Genomic DNA, 17,858 nt, shown 5'->3' with positions numbered 1-17,858 from the left:
AATTTAGTCTGATCTATGAGCCTTACACATTACCTTTCAAATAATAAATGTTTTGAACTAGTTATTATATATTATTCGTCAAGTGTCATGTCCACATACACAAATAAAATGATATGGAGGAACGAAAACACCTTCTTTACGGTGGAACACACTAGTCACACCTATGTTGCTCGAATTCTTCAAAAATGTCAGCGGGTGCGGTATTAGATTCTCCAAAAGCAGTGTATTTTTGGACAATTCGACTGACACGAATACGACATCGAAAGTAAAGAATCCGTGCGACTTAGAGTCACACAGTTTCTGCACATCTTTCTTTAACACTTCATTTTTTAGGTTACGTCTTCTTGCATGCACGATCTATTTGATCAAATCATTAATTGACTATCTCCCATATTGAATCAAATATTTTTCACAAACCTCCTGATTATCACTTCGTAAGAGTATTTGGCAATGCTTGTTACCCTCATCTACCAAGAATATTGTTAACTGTAAGTGGATACTAACTTAAGCTTTAACTCAAGATGGATTGATTCATAAAACCTCAAAATGCGAGACTAGCTGTAAAATGGTTTAGTCAAGAAACTTGAATAGGGATCGCAATGGGGCGGTGTGGGTGCGGTGCGGTGCGGGTTTTAGACCATGTGAGTGTGGTACAGGTTTAAGTAAAAAAAATTTTTAAATGGTGCGGGGAGGGACGGGTATATGCAGGTTTAAACAAAAAAAAAAGTTAAAAATTAGTAGTTTTCTCGTAAATCTACATAAAATTATATGTATTTTTCACTTAAAATTTTATGATGCTTAAAATAACATGTATAACACTACAAATAAATAATTTTACAACTTTTTTAATTTCTTTATTCCTCTTAATGAAAATTTGATATTTGTTCATTAAGAGACGTGGTAAGAATCTTAAATGAATCTTATAGAGTTGTTTCACAAAAAATGAATCTTAAATAGAGACGTCGTAAATGATATTAGTGCCATGACAATGATGAATAAGAAAATCCACTCTCTAGTCAATTAAGGAATTGATGAAAGGATGCCGGAGAAGCTTTCATCAATGAAAGTCAAGAAAAAACGAAGATGCAGATGAAGGTGAAAATGATTATGATTGTAAACATGAGAACAGTCAAATCTAACTACACAAAAGCTTTGATGAACATTTAAAAGAACGAATCTTTAAAATTTGATTTTTTTCAAAAGATTCAAAATAATGGATCTTTAGAACGAATTGATATGAGCCAAATTAGGATGCCCAAGTTGAGGGAAAAAGGTGCGAACAATATCTATATTACAGTTACGCATCCTTAACTTTGCGGGGTCCTATGATCTCCTAGATTAATTTTTACGATATTTAACTGACATATATTTAGCACTTGGACTACTGCATGTATTTCACACACAGTAAGCGCGTAAGAAAAAAATGTTTGATAAGGGGCAACTATATGCCAGTTAAATACGGTAAAAAATAGTCTAGGGGGTCCTATGTTCAGGATGCGTAACTACAAATTTCGCCTAAATATAGATATTTTTCGCACATTATCCCTCCAAGTTAATATATATGTACATAGGATGTACAGGTTAAAAGTATATTAAATTTTATTTATGTGTTGCATGCTGGTTAGTAATATAATTTTGAATTATTTGTTACATGTGGTTTAAAGTTGTACGACCTCACAAATTTCAACAAATTTATTTTGACCCTCCTGCGTGCGTAATGTTGATTTTTGACTTAAATTATGATTAGAGATATTAAAAGGATATTTTGAAAAAGTTTCAAAATTTTTGAAAGGGGTTCGGAGCTATTTTGGGACCCTGGCGCTGTAAGTCTCCACGATAATGGTGTGCCACGGAGGTTAACCTCCGCGATAAAGGCTTGGCACGGAGGTTAAGCTCCGCAATAGCGGTGTGCCATGCCGCTATGTTAAATTCGCCTAGTTCGTTATGTTTCAGCTTGGGGTGGGGGCTTTTTGATCTTTTTCATTTTAAAAACATCATAAACGTTTCCCCAACCCTAGAAAACCCCTAATTAATAAAGTTTCACATTGCTCTCTCTTCTCTAACTCTCAAGTCAAGAACATTCAAGGGTTCTACAAGAATTTTATTCTCCGAGCTCTAAACTTCGCTTTGTTTCTCATCCTTCACTTGAATTTTACATTGTGACATTTATTTACTCATTATTCATGGATTTTAAGTGATGGGTTTGAAATTGGGTTGAAGGCTTTTGGTTGTTATTACTTGAATTACTTGTCCCATGTTTTAAATGGATTATTCATGTCATAATTGACGGTTTTGAGACTGAATTGGTGCATTATTTTAAATGATTGGAATTGGGGATATGAATTTTTTCAAATTGATAGACTTTTGCTTGATAATTGCATTAATCTCTACTCACTTTGTAAAGTTGATTTTTAATATGGATATTTATATTGTTTAACTTGTCTTTTGAAAATATTGCATTGCATTAAAGGATAAATGGATAAAAATGAATTTGGATGGCCTTGGTGGCCATGACTTGGATTTTAAATGAAACACGAGAGTCAGTTTGGTTATATGGACTGATTTGACATAATTGAATTAACTTGCAAGCATATTGATATGATGATACCAAGTTGATAAATGTCGTAATGAAAGACTCCTGAGTTGATGATTGGTTTATGTGCAACTATTTAATTTGGGCTTAAAGAGAATTGTACAACTCAACGTGAAGGTGTGGATCCCGAGAGGATCAACACTGAAAATCAAATTTGTCGGTCTTAGGGATTCATGTGACTATGTGCTTGGTGCACACATTATATTTTGGGAGGGCTATAGCCTTTAGCTTTTCCTTGATTTTTTCCTCGATTCGTGCGGCTAACACGCACTGGGGCCCTTTCTGCAGGGGGGACTCATATAACCCATAGGTGCCTTTAGTACGAAGCGAGCTACATGGTTCAGGTTAATGACTTAAATTCTCATGGTCACGGCCCTTATCCCTATTTGGCATCCTATATATATGTATATAAATATGGTGCATGTGATTTTGACTGATTTTTGACGACATTATTTTATCAATTTTTTCTGAATTACATATCAGTGCTCACCCCATTGACCGTCCCGGAAAGCTGCATCATTTCATGATGTAGGGTCCGAGGATTTTTTTGTTGTTCATGTGTAGCGATAGGTGATTTGGTACTCCTGTGGATCAGCTGTGAAGTTGTGAACCTCTATCTTTCGGAAGGCCCAATCATATCACTTGTTTTCTTTATTTCTTAGTATTTCTTTTTTAGATTCTTTTGATCATAATCGGAGGCATGTCCCGATTTAGTTTGGTATTCTGATTTTAGAGGCTCTTGTGGACAGTGTTGGGATGATTGGTTGTCTTGTTTAGACTCTTAGATTTCATTTGATTCATCTATCTTATTTACTATTTTTGGTTGGCTTCCGTTGTATTCATTTACTATGCTCTGGAGTTAGGCTAATTGGTGATCTCCAAAGGCTAATGGGTGATCTCCGACCCTCGGTGGGCTTGAGATACCTGTTACGGCCACGCGTGGATTTGGATCGTGACAAAAGTGAAATTAGAACTATGCATATAAATTACTTAAACTAAATTTAAATGCTATAAGTGATTTGACCACTATGTTATTAAAAGTTTTTTTTATAACAATTCCCTCTCACTAAAATTTTGAATTCCTAACAAATTAAATTCCTAATATTCCCTTATCCTAACAAACTTTATCTCAACCAACTCACACCTCTCACCCTACCCCACGTGTACCTCCCTAACCCACCCCTCTTTCACGTTTCTTTTCTTTCCCTTTTTAGGACCCAACTTCAGCATATACGCATACATAGAGAGAGGATATAAGAGGACCATCATCATTTTCTTCTTTTCTTTGGAAGAGTCCATTATCATCTTCTCTTCTTCTTTCCTTTTTGGGACTCACCCCCATGACCACACACAGATTTGAGATTCAATATACACAAAAACATAATTCTCACGAAAAATAGATTTTTCTTGACAACACACAGACACGATCTTGGGGGAGGGGGGGATTCTTTCTCCTTTTCTTACTCCTAACTCACACACACAAATCGCATACAGATACGAAAACAAAAAAAAAAAAGAATAGAGGCAAAAGAGATGGAGAAACGATAGAGAAATCGAGAGAGGGAATAGAATAGTGAAAAAGAAAGGAGCGGAGAAACGATCGAAAGGGAGTCTGTGAAATCGTTTACGTTTTTTTCTCAGTTTCTTTTTGCTTTTTCTATCTCAATTGGTTTGATCTTTTGTGGGTTTTTTCTTCTGTTCGAATCGGGGGGAAATTTCTTTGGTTCGGGTTTGGTACCGAGTTGGATTTCATCGGTGAGGTTTTCTATTCGGGGTTTCGAGCTTGAATTTCTTTAAACTCGTTATTATCAACAAAAGTACATTATCGAAAGGTCCAACTCTATCTCTTCTCATTTTATTTCATTATAAGTGTTTGGTTTGCGTAAGACATGATTGAATATTGGATGATGTTGATTCGTTTGCTTAATTTCGTTGAAAAAAATGATTGTGGATTGTTGAAACCGCAATTCGTGAATTGTGGAAATTTGGTATAAAAGGAAAATTCAGGGTAGAATTGAGAAATTGATAAAAAGGGTGAATTTAGATTAATTTTGGTTTATTGTTGTTTTGTTTAATTCAGAATAAGCATGAATATTGTTGGAACATGATAGAATTATGATATGTTGAAATGGATAGGAAAATATAGGTTCGGGTAGGAAAAATTTAGGAATAAGTGTTTTTGTTGAATATTTGAATGGGGAATGTGTGTTGAATGTTTTCTAGTTTATCGTACTTGATTCAAGTGTATTCATTTGGTCGGGGAATGCCTCGAGGTTTCATGTATTTATTCACCGGGAAATGCCCCGACGTATTATGTCTTCGAAAGAGGTTCGTGATCAAGGCCCGAGGCATCGGGTAAAGCGTTGGAGCGTAGATTAGGATTAGTGTAGGTTAGAATAGGATTTATATTTTTACATTTTTTATTTTGGACTGTATAATTGGACTGAACACTATATTTTGGATTGTTTTGATTTGGTTTGTTTTATTGATTGTTTTGTGTGTGTTTTGTGTGGCTTATACATTCATCGTACCAAAATAGGCGATATACTCCACCAAGCGACCATAGTCGAACCACGGGATTGAGGGGTGCCTAACACCTTCCCCTCGGTCAACAAAATTCCTTAACCGGAATCTCTATTCGCAACCAATTTAAAGAGTCAAATCATTTTGAAAAGAATTTTTCAAAGGCGACTCGGCACACCGAATTATGCCAAGTGGCGACTTTGAGTTTAAATGTAAATAATCCTTTTTGAAACAAATTTTTATTTTTGTCACTTAATAATGAAAACCCTTTTCGAATTTAAAACAAATTCTTTTGAGTTGAAAAAAATGGGTGTGACAGCTCTGACGACTCTACTGGAGATTTTTTCAGAATTCGAGCTTATTTTTGGTGTTGTATCGGCTTATTAACATTGTTTGTGTTATTATTTGTGTTTATTTTATCATCGTTGAGTGCCTACATGCTACGTGTTTACTGTCTTTCTTTACGTGTTACCGCTTTATATCTGGCATCATTTGTATAACTCGAGTTATTTCTTTCTACAACAAGTCCCGGAGTGCACGTCGTGTACACGAACTCTAGTTGAGTCACCCTTATTTTAGGAGGGGGAGCCGTCTGAGGTATGAAGTGGGTGGAAAGCTTTCGCAGGCACTATCGACCATACACTCCCCCGAACAGCCTTGTTAGTGGACTCCAGCGTAGGTCAGCCTTTAGGTCATACTTATTTACATCATACTAAGGTCAAGCGGGACCCACTTGGTCCTTTATAGAAGGCTCACCTTAAAAGCACCCTTACGTGCTACATGTTGTATTTTTAGGGTGACATGATTATTTGACAGACTGATTTGGGGAAATCATGTGCTAGAATTAAACAAAGGTGTGTAAGCAAGGAAAAAAAGATCGAAAAAAGGAAAGAAAGAAGGAAAAAAAGAGTTTCGTAGTTGTTTAGAGTTTTTATGACTTATTTTTCATAATCCAAAAATCAAAAAAAGAGTTTTACTTGTTGCAATTATTTTTCAAAAAATCAAAAACATCAAAAAGATTTTCCTCTTATTTCTTTAGTAATCACTCACAATTCAAAAACTCCAAAAAGATTTTTTTTTCTAATAGGAAATTTTTATAAAAGAAAAATTCAAAAAAAATGGTAGAAGTTTTGTACATTTCATATAGCAAAAGTACAAAAAAGATTTTTTTGTCATAGTTGTTGGTGTCTTTTAATGTGGAGTGTCAAATAAAAAACCCAAAAAGATTTTATTCGTCTGTCTTGGTTGTGTCTCTTAAGTTAGGGTCAGTTTGTTAGTTAATCCCTAATTTGTTAGAATGAGTAAAAGTTCCACATTGGTTGGGGAATGGATTGGTGGTTTGCTTATATGGACTTTGACAATCCTCCCCTCTTGAGCTAGCTTTTGAGGTTGAGTTAGGCCCAAAGTCCATTTCTTGACATGGTATCAGAGCTAGGTCCAACCCCATTTTGGACTCCCGATCCATGCGCCAGTACCAGTTGGACCTAGGCGTGAGGGGGTGTTAGAGTGGGTAAAAGTCCCGCATTGGTTGGGGAATGGACTGGTGGTTTGCTTACATGGACTTGGACAATCCTCCCCTCTTGAGCTAGCTTTTAAGGTTGAGTTAGGCTCAAGGTCCATTTTTTGGCATGGTATCAGGGCCAAGTCCATCCCCATTTTGGGCTCCCGGTCCATGCACCAGTACCAGTGGGGCCTAGGCATAAAGGGGTATTAGAGTGGGTAAAAGTCTCATATTGGTTGAGAAATGGACTGGTAATTTGCTTATATGGACTAGGGTAATCCTCACCTCTTGAGCTAGCTTTTGAGGTTGAGTTAGGTCCAAGGTCCATTCTTAACATGGTATCAGAGCCAGGTCCATCCCAGTTTTGGGCTTCCGATCCACGCGCCAGTACCAGTGTGGCCTGGGCGTGAGGGGGGTGTTAGAGTGGGTAAAAGTCCCACATTGGTTGGAGAATGGACTGCTGGGTTGCTTATATGGACTTGGACAATCCTTCCCTTTTGAGCTAGCTTTTGAGGTTGAGTTAGGCCCAAGGTCCATTTCTTGACATAATTGTCCAATCTGGACGAACTACACATCCTTGATTCTCTTCTCTCGGGAGTGAGATATGTAGGCAGCCATTGTGGGTTCGGGGATCTTATTTAAAAAAATTCAAAAAGATTTTCTTCATACTTCATTTAGAGTAGATGTTTCATATACATCTTTAAAAGAAAACTACACAAAGATTTTCCTTTAATAATTGCAAGTTTCATTTTCCTATGAAATTCAAAATAAAAAAATCTAAAAATATTTTTCTTTGGTAATCATAGGTTTCATTTTGTATAGAGATGTTAAAGCTGAAAAGTTAAAAAAAAAAGATTTTCATCAGTTCTTTTGACAATTTGTTACTTTCTTTTCTTCTAAAGTTAAAAGAAAAAGAAAAAAGAGTTTGATCGGCCATTTTTTGGTCGAACTTCACGAACTAAGCACACCTGATTCTCTTTTTTCGGGAGTGAGATACGTAGGCGCCCTTCTTGAGTTCGGTGATCTTTTGAAAAAAGAAAAAAAGTTTTTTAAAAAAGTGTTGAATTCTAACACATTTGTTATTTTTTGTTAAGTCAGTTTAAGGTGATTGGTTTGTGGCATTCTGGCTGGTCCTCCATATCATACCAAATCTAAAGGAGGTTTAGTTGTGTCCAACAAGGATATAGAGAGTGACCTCATGAATAAAAAAAGAGTCAGTAAAATGAGAGTTTAAAGAAAGATAATTTGAGACTAAGGCAACAAATGATGGAAATGTATCGAGCTTGGGCCAGTGGGGCTGCCTCCTCCTTCATTCCCCATTATTAACCCTACAAATACCTTGAGTCTTCCACAAAAATCGCAAAGTCAGTTTTCTACTGTTGTTGTTGATGCACCACAGTATGCCGCAGAATCCATTCCGTGTCAAATGCACCCCAATACTTCCGCCACTCTTTCTTTAGCTCCTCAGTATAAGTCTATCACATTTATAGCACCACATATCGTCTGTGCTTTTATTGCTCAACCTTCTACTGAGGCTTCTACTATGGCTATCAATCCAATGATTGTGCTTCGCCAATCCACTAGTGAATTCACTTTCAATACTCATGATGATCATTGGTATACTCTTGAGCCTACAGTTATGTTAAGTGGACTGCCAAAATTTCTTACTAAGAAGCCTAGCATGCCAGAAAAGCCAGAGAAAATGGTGGAGAAAGTGAAGAGCGTAGAAAATGATATGAAAAGTTCCCTAGGACTTGTGGGCTATGAAGATATTTCATATAAAAACTGAGGCATGTCTTCAAGTGTTAACCTCCCTCGTAACTTTGAGGTATCAGAATTTGAGGAATATGATGGGTATGAGGATTCTGTAAAACACTTGGGACGATATTGTCATTAGTTGAGGGAGATGGAAGGTAAGAAGAATGAAAACATACCTATTGTCATTCCAGGGGCAAAGCAGAGCTCGAAAGGTCCCACTCAACAATATTGACAGTCTCAATCCCAAACTTACATATCAAATCCACCTACTTATCCACAACAAGGTTCCTTCTTTCAAAATCCAAAGAATTTCATCCCACTTTCTCAATATCCTCTAAACAATACACAACTGGATGCTCATCCATATTTCTATCCACAATGGCATGCACCTGTCCCTCAACGTCGTTCTCGACCCCCACAAACTTACCAAGGAGCCTCTAAATCCAAGTTTCATCCGAGGCCAGAGTTCGCAATGAGGAGGAAGGCAAACGATAATTTCACGCCAATTGGGGAGTCTTATACTAGTTTGTTCCAGACATTGAGACAATGAGGCTTGATTACTCTTATTCCTGGGTATTCTCCCGATCCACATTCAAAACATTTTGATCCTAATGTACGATGTGCTTATCATTCTAATATGCAAGGTCATAGTATTGAAAATTATCGTATTTTGAAATGAGAAATAGAGAAAATGATTCAAAAAAAATTGATTGTGGTGCAAAATAGTGGCACCTCAACCATCCCACAGAGTTCTTCGCCAGCACGTGGTACTGCAAATATGTGGGAAGCAATGAGTTAAGCAGGGGGATCCAAAACTTATTTGTTGAAGGGAATATGTCTGATCGTGGTGGAAGCTATAGTCATGCTGATATGCAAACCAACGGCTAAGTTGTCAGACTGAGCAATTGAGAAATCACCCCTCCCTACTAGGAAGAGGTCTAGTAGTTTGTTTTGTTCTCTTTTCTATTTTTTGAATTATTTCAGGGTTGTAGTTCGGGATCTATCTTCTTTTGTCCCTTTGTCGTTTATGTTCAAACCCTTCTATCTTTTATTTCAACTAAATGAAGTGTCTCTTTCCCTTTGTGTTTTAAATATGTGTTGTTTGTTTTCTTTATATAGTACATTTTATGTTGATTCCAGTGATATAATATGCTAGCGGAATTTTCAGCCAGATCTTAAAATCCAGTTTAAGCATGAACTTTAAATCAGAGGGCTAAAGTTAGAAAAAGCATCTGAGAAAATAGGTAGAAGTTTGAGACATTGAGAGATCAAGTTGAAGCCTTCTTTAAAAATTAAGGCGATAATTTTGAGAATCACAAGAATAACTTGGTCATCAATTGCAAGACATGTCTCAATTAGGTCAAATAATGAACGCGTGATCCTATATCAAGAGGAACAGAAAGTAAATCAGAGGTGGAGTTGTACGTTTGACAAGTGTGAAAGAAGAAGTGACACACATGCTCAATTAAAGTTAGTGTTGTTAAAGTGTCACAAATGATCTTCATTTTTCATTTCATATTACGTGATATGTACTTGCAATTCTCAAGGATTGATATGCTGAAGGCATTTCATTCTACTATCCAAACATCGTTTCATCCTTTGTTTACCCCATTTGAGCTTTAATTTTATTTTCTTTCCTACTCCTTTTTTGAAATCAAGATAGTCAACAAAGCTCAAAAGATAAGTGTCGAACAAAAGAATAGAGTCAAAAAAGTTTCAAAAAGAAAGAAAAATGTGTCAAAAGAAAGGCAAGAAAAGAGTGTCAAGTAAAAATAGAGTCAGAAAGGTCCCAAAAGAAAAAATCTCAAAGAAAAAAAAAGAGAACAAAAATCAGAATCAAGCAAAAGAACAAACTGCCAGAACTACACGTGACCTAATTGTCCTCTCTCGGGGTGAGATACGTAGGCTGCCCTACTCAGGGCTCGGTCCAATCAAATAAACAATTTAGAGTTACTCAGTCAAAGAAACTGGGACATGAGTTAATCCTCACTGTTTAAGTCGATTCCAAAAGTTGTAAGTCCTAACCCACTTCAAGTGTCGTTTGGGCCTCTCATGTCTATCCTTCTTTTCTAACCTTATCCAAAAGTAAAGTTACAGCCAAAGAAAGACCTTCAGATCAATCTTTGAGAATGACAAGGCTAAGCATGTAATGCATATGATAATGCATTTTGGGAAGTACTTGTCTTCCTCAGCATTAGGAATCGAGAGAGAAATAAAAATGAAAGCGTATTATTGGTGAAAACCCTCACGGGCACCGTAAGACGATGGTAAGTTGAAAGAGATAAAAATGAGAGTGTCTTATCAGTGAAAACCTTCACGGGCACTGTAAGACGACTATGAGTTGAGATAAATGAAAATAAGAATCTCATTGATGAAAAACCCTCACAGACACCATAAGGCAATGATGAGTTGAGAGAAAGAAAATGAGAGAGGCTTGTTGGCAAAAACTCTTCAAAGCGCCACTAGCCGAATGAGGTCTCCGAATGCAATGGGCCCAAGGAAGTGACTCAGTTTCAGGGTCATTAACTCAAGAACAATTGATAGAAAGTTTGAATGGAAAGATAGGCAACTTAATCCAAAATGCATGGCATAATCATTAGAGTTGACTGTCATTTTTAGATAAATTTTTTATTTTTTTGTTTTAAATAGGGATATTCATTGTCTTTTATTTCTTCTCTTTATTTTTATTTTATTTTCTTGAGTCAGTTATCCAAATAAAAAAAATCATTGTTATTTTTCTCGTCTTTGAGTCAAGTCTATGTCAAAACAAGTAAGAAAAGATTTCAAAACTGGCTACCAACTTCTTCAATTCCACAAAGCAAGACAAAAGGTCAGCACATAAAAGAAACATGATTGTGAGCCAAAATAAGACATGAAAAATATTTTGTCAACAGAAAAGTCTGGGAACTCATGAAAATACCAAGGTTCAAAGGGTTTATCTGAAAAGCTTGGCAAAGTAGAGATACTGTGTTTGTTTCAGAGTCACTCTTAATAACCTGAGTTTGGGTCAATGATGCAGCAAATCAATCATATATGCTAATGGTTGGAAGCAAGGTTAAATGTGACGAGGTCAAGAGCGATCACCGTGAAAGCTAAAGCCATAAACCAGCCACCATGTTTTAAACTCACAAGTTTTCTTTGATGAAATAGGAAACATATTACCTTCAAAGCAAGGAATTCAGAGCATAAATATCAAGGGTTGCAATGCCTCACTTTTACAAATGTAGGAAGCAATATTGCTGCACAAGTTTGATAATCAAATCATGGTAAAAATTCATCACCCTATATCCCTCAGAGACACTTTCTTATCCAGGGATTTCAGTTTTCATTTGCTAGGTGATACACTTATTAAATTGAACCTTCACTTCTTGAAGACAATGTTGCTGCACAGGTTTGATAATCAAATCATGGTAAAAATTCATCACCCTATATTCCTCAGAGACACGCTTTCTTATCTAGGGATTTCAGTTTTCATTTGCTAAGTGATACACTTCTTAAATTGAACCTTCACTCCTTGAAGATGTGCTTTCTAGTCGAGTCATTTCCCTTGACTCTTAGAAGACCTACCTTCTAGTCAAGTCATTCCTCTCGACTCCTAGAAGACGTACCTCCTAGTCGAGTCATTTCCCTTGATTCCTAGAAGATGTACTTTCTAGTCGAGTTATTCCCTTCGACTCCCAGAAGACGTACCTCTTAGTCGAGTCAATCCCTTTGATTTCTATAAGACGTACCTTTTAGTCGAGTCATTCCCCTTGATTCCTATAAGACGTACCTTTTAGTCGAGTCATTCTTCTTGATTCCTATAAGACGTACCTTTTAGTCGAGTCATTCCCCCTTGATTCCTATAATACCTTCTAGTCGAGTCATTCCCCTTGATTCTTATAAGACGTACCTTCTAGTCGAGTTAGTCTCCTTGATTCCTATAAGACGTACCTTTTAGTCGAGTCATTCCCCTTGATTCCTATAAGACGTACCTTTTAGTCGAGTCATTCCCCTTGATTCTTATAAGACGTACCTTCTAGTCGAGTCATTCCCCTTGATTCCTAGAAAACGTACTTCCTAGTCGAGTCATTCCCTTTGACTCCTAGAAAATGCACTTTCTAGTCGAATCATTCCAATTAATTCGTAGAAGATGTATTTCTTTGTTCGGGTTTTTCATGTAGTTATGATGTGACTATCACAAAAGTTCTCTGATGTTAAACTGGGGCAAAATTTAATTCCTGTTTTTCGAACTTTACTTTTCTGACAAATTGAATCTCTCTTTATAATAACATTTGTTTTGGGATAAGTTTTGTTCTAGTTTTGAAATTGAAAGTCAGGAGCCCGTCTGAAGAACAGGGTGATGAAATTGAAAGTCAGGAGTCTGCCTGAAGAACAGGGTGATGAAATAGCAAGTCTGGAGCCCGCCTGAAGAACAGGGTAATGAAATAACAAATCAGGAGCCCGTCGCAAGAACATGGCGAATAAATGAAAAGTCAAGCAACAAGGTGAAAAAGTCGAAAGTCAAGCCACAAAGTGAAGAAGTTGAAAGTCAAGTAATAAGGTGAAGAAAATAAAAGTCAACAGATTGAAAAATAGCAAGTCAGCAGCCCGCCTGGAGAATAGAGTGAAGAAATGGAAAGCCAAGCAACAAGGTGAAGAAATTGCAAGTCAGGAGTCTACCTGAAGATTAGGGTGATGAAACTCAAGTCAAGAGTCCAAATAAAGCAGCATGGATAGGACTTTTGTAATTTTATTTATGTTTTTAACTTGTAATTTTCATTTTTTATGTAATGACAGAGCTGCGGATCGAAACCTCGACGGGACCTCACTCGACTCTCCAATTCGGTTGCCCTTTTTCCTCCTGTTTCTTTCCTTGAATAATGGTTGGGTCAAAATTTGGTCTCGTTGTCTACTTTTTTTTCTGAAAACACTTTGTGTTTACACTCAAAAAGGGGCATGATATAGACACCTAATTTTGTCCCTCCCCAAAAAATCCCAATTCATACATTTACCCTCACCCATGTGATTATACCCCACGAAAATATAAAAAATAATAAAATACAACTTCAGTATATACGCGTACACAGAGGGAGAGAAAAAATAGGGGAGGACCATCATCGTTTTCTTCTTTTTTTCGGAGGAGGCCACTATCATCTTCTATTCTTCTTTCCTTTTTGGGACTCATCCTCACGACCATATCCAGATTTGATATTCAATATACACAGAAACACAAAATTTCCACGAAAAATGGATTCTTCATGACAACACACAGACACGATCTTGGGGAGGTTGGGGATTCTTTCTCTTTTTCTTACTCCTAACGCACACACACACAAATCGCATACAGATATGAAAAAGAAAGAAGAGAATAGAGGCAAAGGAAATGGAGAAATGATAGAGAAATCGAGAGAGAGAATAGAATAGTGAGAAAGAAAGGGGCGAAGAAACGATCGAAAGAGAGTCTATGAAATCATATACGAGCTTTTCTCAATTTATTTTCACCTTTTCTATCTCAATTGGTTTGATCTTTTGCGGATTTGTTCTTCTATTTGAATCGGGGGAAAATTTCTTTGGTTCAGGTTCAGTACCAAGTTGGATTTCGTCATTAAGGTTTTCTATTCAGGGTTTCGAGCTTAAATTTCCTTAAACTCGTTATTATCAACAAAAGTCCATTATCGGAAGGTCCAACTCTATCTCTTCTCATTTTATTTCATTATATATGTTTGATTTGAATGAGGCATGATTGAATATTGGGTGATGTTGATTCGTTTGCTTAATTTCGTTGAAAAAATAATTGTGGATTGTTGAAACCGTAATTCGTGAATTGTGGAAATTTGGTATAAAAAGAAAATTTGGGATGAAATTGAGAAATTGATAAAAAAGGTGAATTTAGATTAATTTTGGTTTATTGTTGTTTTGTTTAATTCAAAATAAGCATGAATATTGTTGGAACAGATAGAATTATGATATGTTAAAACAATAGGCAAATATAGGTTCGGGTAGGCAAAATTTAGGAATAAGTGTTTTCGTTGAATGTTTGAATGGGGAATGTGTGTTGAATGTTTTCTTGTTTATCGTACTTGATTCAAGTGTATTCATTTGACTGAGGAATGCCCTGAGGTTTCATGTGTTTATTCACCGGGGAATGCCCCGACGTATTATTCGAAGGAGGTTCGTGATCAAGTCTTGAGGCATCGGGTAAAGCATTGGAGCGTAGTTTAGAATTAGTGTAGGTTAAAATAGGATTTATATTTTTACATTTTTTATTTTGGACTGGACACTATATTTTGGATTGTTTTGTTTGATTGATTGTTTTGATGTGTTTTTTATTTGGCTTACACATTCATCGTGCCAAAATAGCCGATATGCTTCACCAAGCGACCGTGGTCGAACCACGGGACCGAGGGGTGCCTAACACCTTCCCCTCGATCAACAGAATTCCTTAACTGAAATTCTGTTCACAAACTAGTTTAAAGAGTCGAATCGTTTTGAAAAGGATTTTTCAAAAGTGACTTGGCACATCGGATTATGCCAAGTGGCGACTCTGAGTTTAAATGTAAATAATTCTTTTCGAAATAAATTTTTATTTTTGTCACTTAATAATAAAAACCCTTTCGAACTTAAAACAAATTCTTTCGAGTTAAAAAAAGGGATGTGGCAATAAAATATAAGATAATTTATTGTATAACTATCTATAAAAATAAATATTTTTATTTATTTCTCGTTTACAAAGAACAACCTGTCAATCAGGAGACTTGTAGTTCTAGAATAAATTAATTTTTTTTATTGAATTACATGTGCCGATGACAAACAATTATTCAATTTTTATGCTATCGTCTATATAATCTGGGATGTATATAATTTAACAATTTTTTTATATCATGATGGTTGAACTCAACTACATCAATATAAATGATCTGACAATGAGAGGGCTATTTGATATAAAGTTATTTAAAGAGGTTGAACAGAGATACAATTAGTAAGAGTATCTACCTTTAAAAGTATGCATGCGAAACGATTTGGCAACCAAGGGCTCATACATACTATTGAAGAATTTCTTTAATTCACTAAAAGAAAAAAGAGATTTCCTACACCATAATAAGGGTATATGATAATTAGTGAAAATATCATTTAGATAAAATTTTATATCATTATGGTACTATAACAATTCTTTTCATTATTACAGTATAGCTTAGCATGCAAAAATTTCATGCAAAAATTTGAGTTAAGTTTCTTCCCAGATGAAATTTTAAAAAATTCAAATTAGGCTAATTTCGAAAAAAATTTAGGTATTATATGATCTAGGTGAATCTGGTGATTGATGGTATAGTAATTCATGGACTTAAAATCATGACATGTTATTTAAAAAGTAAAAAGATTCATAAAAATTTTCAAAATGAAATTTGAATTAGTAGAATTGCAGATATAACCTTTAACGTAAATGAATTAGTTCATAAGGTTGAAATCTGAGTGTGTATTAAAAGAATAGCAAAATTGAAGTTGCCAAAATTTCTATTTCGCTTACCCTGCTGTAGCAGGAGGCAAACTGCTACCACTGTTACACTATAGCAAAAATTATTCCGCTATAGCAAAAGTTAGTTTGGGTTGGCTCCACAATGACGGTTGGATCCCGCTATAGCAAAATTTGAATTGTTATAGCGGGCTTAGCGCAGCAAATAAAAGTTTCTAGATAAAAATATTATTTTTCATTTCAAAGTTGTAGTAGTTGAGAAAGGGCGATTTGTGGGTGATTTTTAGTGTATTTCATTACCTTTCAATTATAAGTTAAGATAACAATTTCTCTTACTCTTAATATAAACTCAATCCCCAAATTCTTAGAATTCATAGGATTATTTGTGGTAGGGATGGTGACACTATAAGAAACATGTGTTATAGGGGCGATAATTAGTGGCGAGATGATTTATCGCTACAAAAGCTTTGTATCAATGAAGACAAATAATGTCGTTGCAATACGTATTCTTTTAGCATCAAATTATTTTCCGTCATCGTTAATAGGCGTTACTATTATTAAATTATCAATACCTATTATTAATAAAATTTTTGGCTTCATTTTTATAGTGACATCTAATTAAAAGTTGCCTCTGAATGTAATTGTTCAACGACCCTATCGCCTCTAATATTAATTTTTGAAAAGAAAAATATAACAAAGGAAACCTTCTACATATTATAACAAAAGCTGCCCTCTTTGCTCAAAGCTCTATTTCCTCTTATAGCTCAAATCAAAATTTGAAACCTTTTTTGGTAAACTATTGAAGAAACAAAATGGATTAGAGATTTGCTCATTAAATCTGTTAAGTCTTATGGCTAGTTAAAATTTGTTAAATGCTGGTTAAATCTTTGCTTAAATCTGTTGGTTAAAATTTGAAATTTTTCTCTGTTGAAATTCATTCCTATTTGCTGAAAGTTCGACAAATTTTCTCAAATAGGACTCTTTAAAGTTTATGCTCTATCAGGAATGTGCTTAACTTATTTTTGGGTATATTCATTTTCACATTCAATTTCTTTAATTTAATCCAAATATTTGCAGGAATACAATTTCTTTAATTTAATCCAAATATTTGTAGGAATACAATTTCTTTGCTGGAAATTCTTTAGTTTTTTCTCAAATAGGGCTCTCTAAAGTTTTGTGTTCCATAAGGTATGTGTTCAAAATCCATTTGGGTATACGTACTTTTCAGTTTTCACATGAAATTTATTTAATTAACTTGAAAATTTTTAAAGATAAAATTCTCTAAGGTCAGAAAAGAAGGAATAGAGTTCATAGTTTGAAAATCGACGCGGGTAAGTTGTTCGAAGTTCTAAAGGTATTAAATCTGAAGGTACAATTCATAGTTTGTATTATATCGATTTTAAGTTATTTATTTTTTGTTGTGAAAAGGTTTTCTTTGTGCTACTTGCATTAATTAAAGATCTTGGTTGGTGTGATGAGCTAGTGATTATCTATCACCACATGCACGTTGATTGAAAAACTTCAGTTCCAAATGTGTGTTTCTGTATTTATATGTCAGAAAGATCTGATTTTGTAATTTACCAATTTTTGTTTTGCTTTGTTTTGTATCTTGAAGGGATTTGTGAGTTTTGTTTCAAGAGAAGCACAGCTCTTTCTGTGAATCTCTCTCTCTCTCTCCTCTCTCCTTACCCTCTCTCCATCTCTAGTGCACCGGCCCCCGATCCCCGGCGCCGTCGCTGACCTTCGGCGCCGACCCGATCCGACCGCCGGCTCCGACCTCCGGTCCCCGGCGCTGACCGACCGCCGGCCACGACCTCCGGTCGCCGGCCCTCTCTCTCTTTCCCTACCCTCTCTCCATCGCTAGCGCACCGGCCCCCGGTCCCCGGCGCCGACCCGACCGCCGGCTCCGACCTCCGACGCTGACCCGACCCCCCCGTCGGTTCATACCCTCCCACCGGTTCATACCCCCTCGCCGGTCCATAACCCCCCCTGCGTACCCCAGCTGTTCAAACCCCCCCCTCCCCGCCGGT

The 17,858-nt window shown here is 36.1% G+C and overlaps 1 protein-coding gene across 3 annotated transcripts in view; it reads right to left on the bottom strand.

The window, feature by feature from the left end:
• Positions 1-17,858, bottom strand: part of LOC107851236 (MADS-box protein SOC1) — a 44,977-nt gene that overhangs the window by 10,015 nt on the left and 17,104 nt on the right. The window lies entirely within an intron of this gene.

Source organism: Capsicum annuum, chromosome 12, assembly GCF_002878395.1.
Source record: "Capsicum annuum cultivar UCD-10X-F1 chromosome 12, UCD10Xv1.1, whole genome shotgun sequence".
Taxonomy (NCBI): Eukaryota; Viridiplantae; Streptophyta; class Magnoliopsida; order Solanales; family Solanaceae; genus Capsicum; species Capsicum annuum.
The sequence above is the reverse complement of the archived record's forward strand: the minus strand, read 5'-3'. Positions and strand labels throughout refer to the sequence as shown.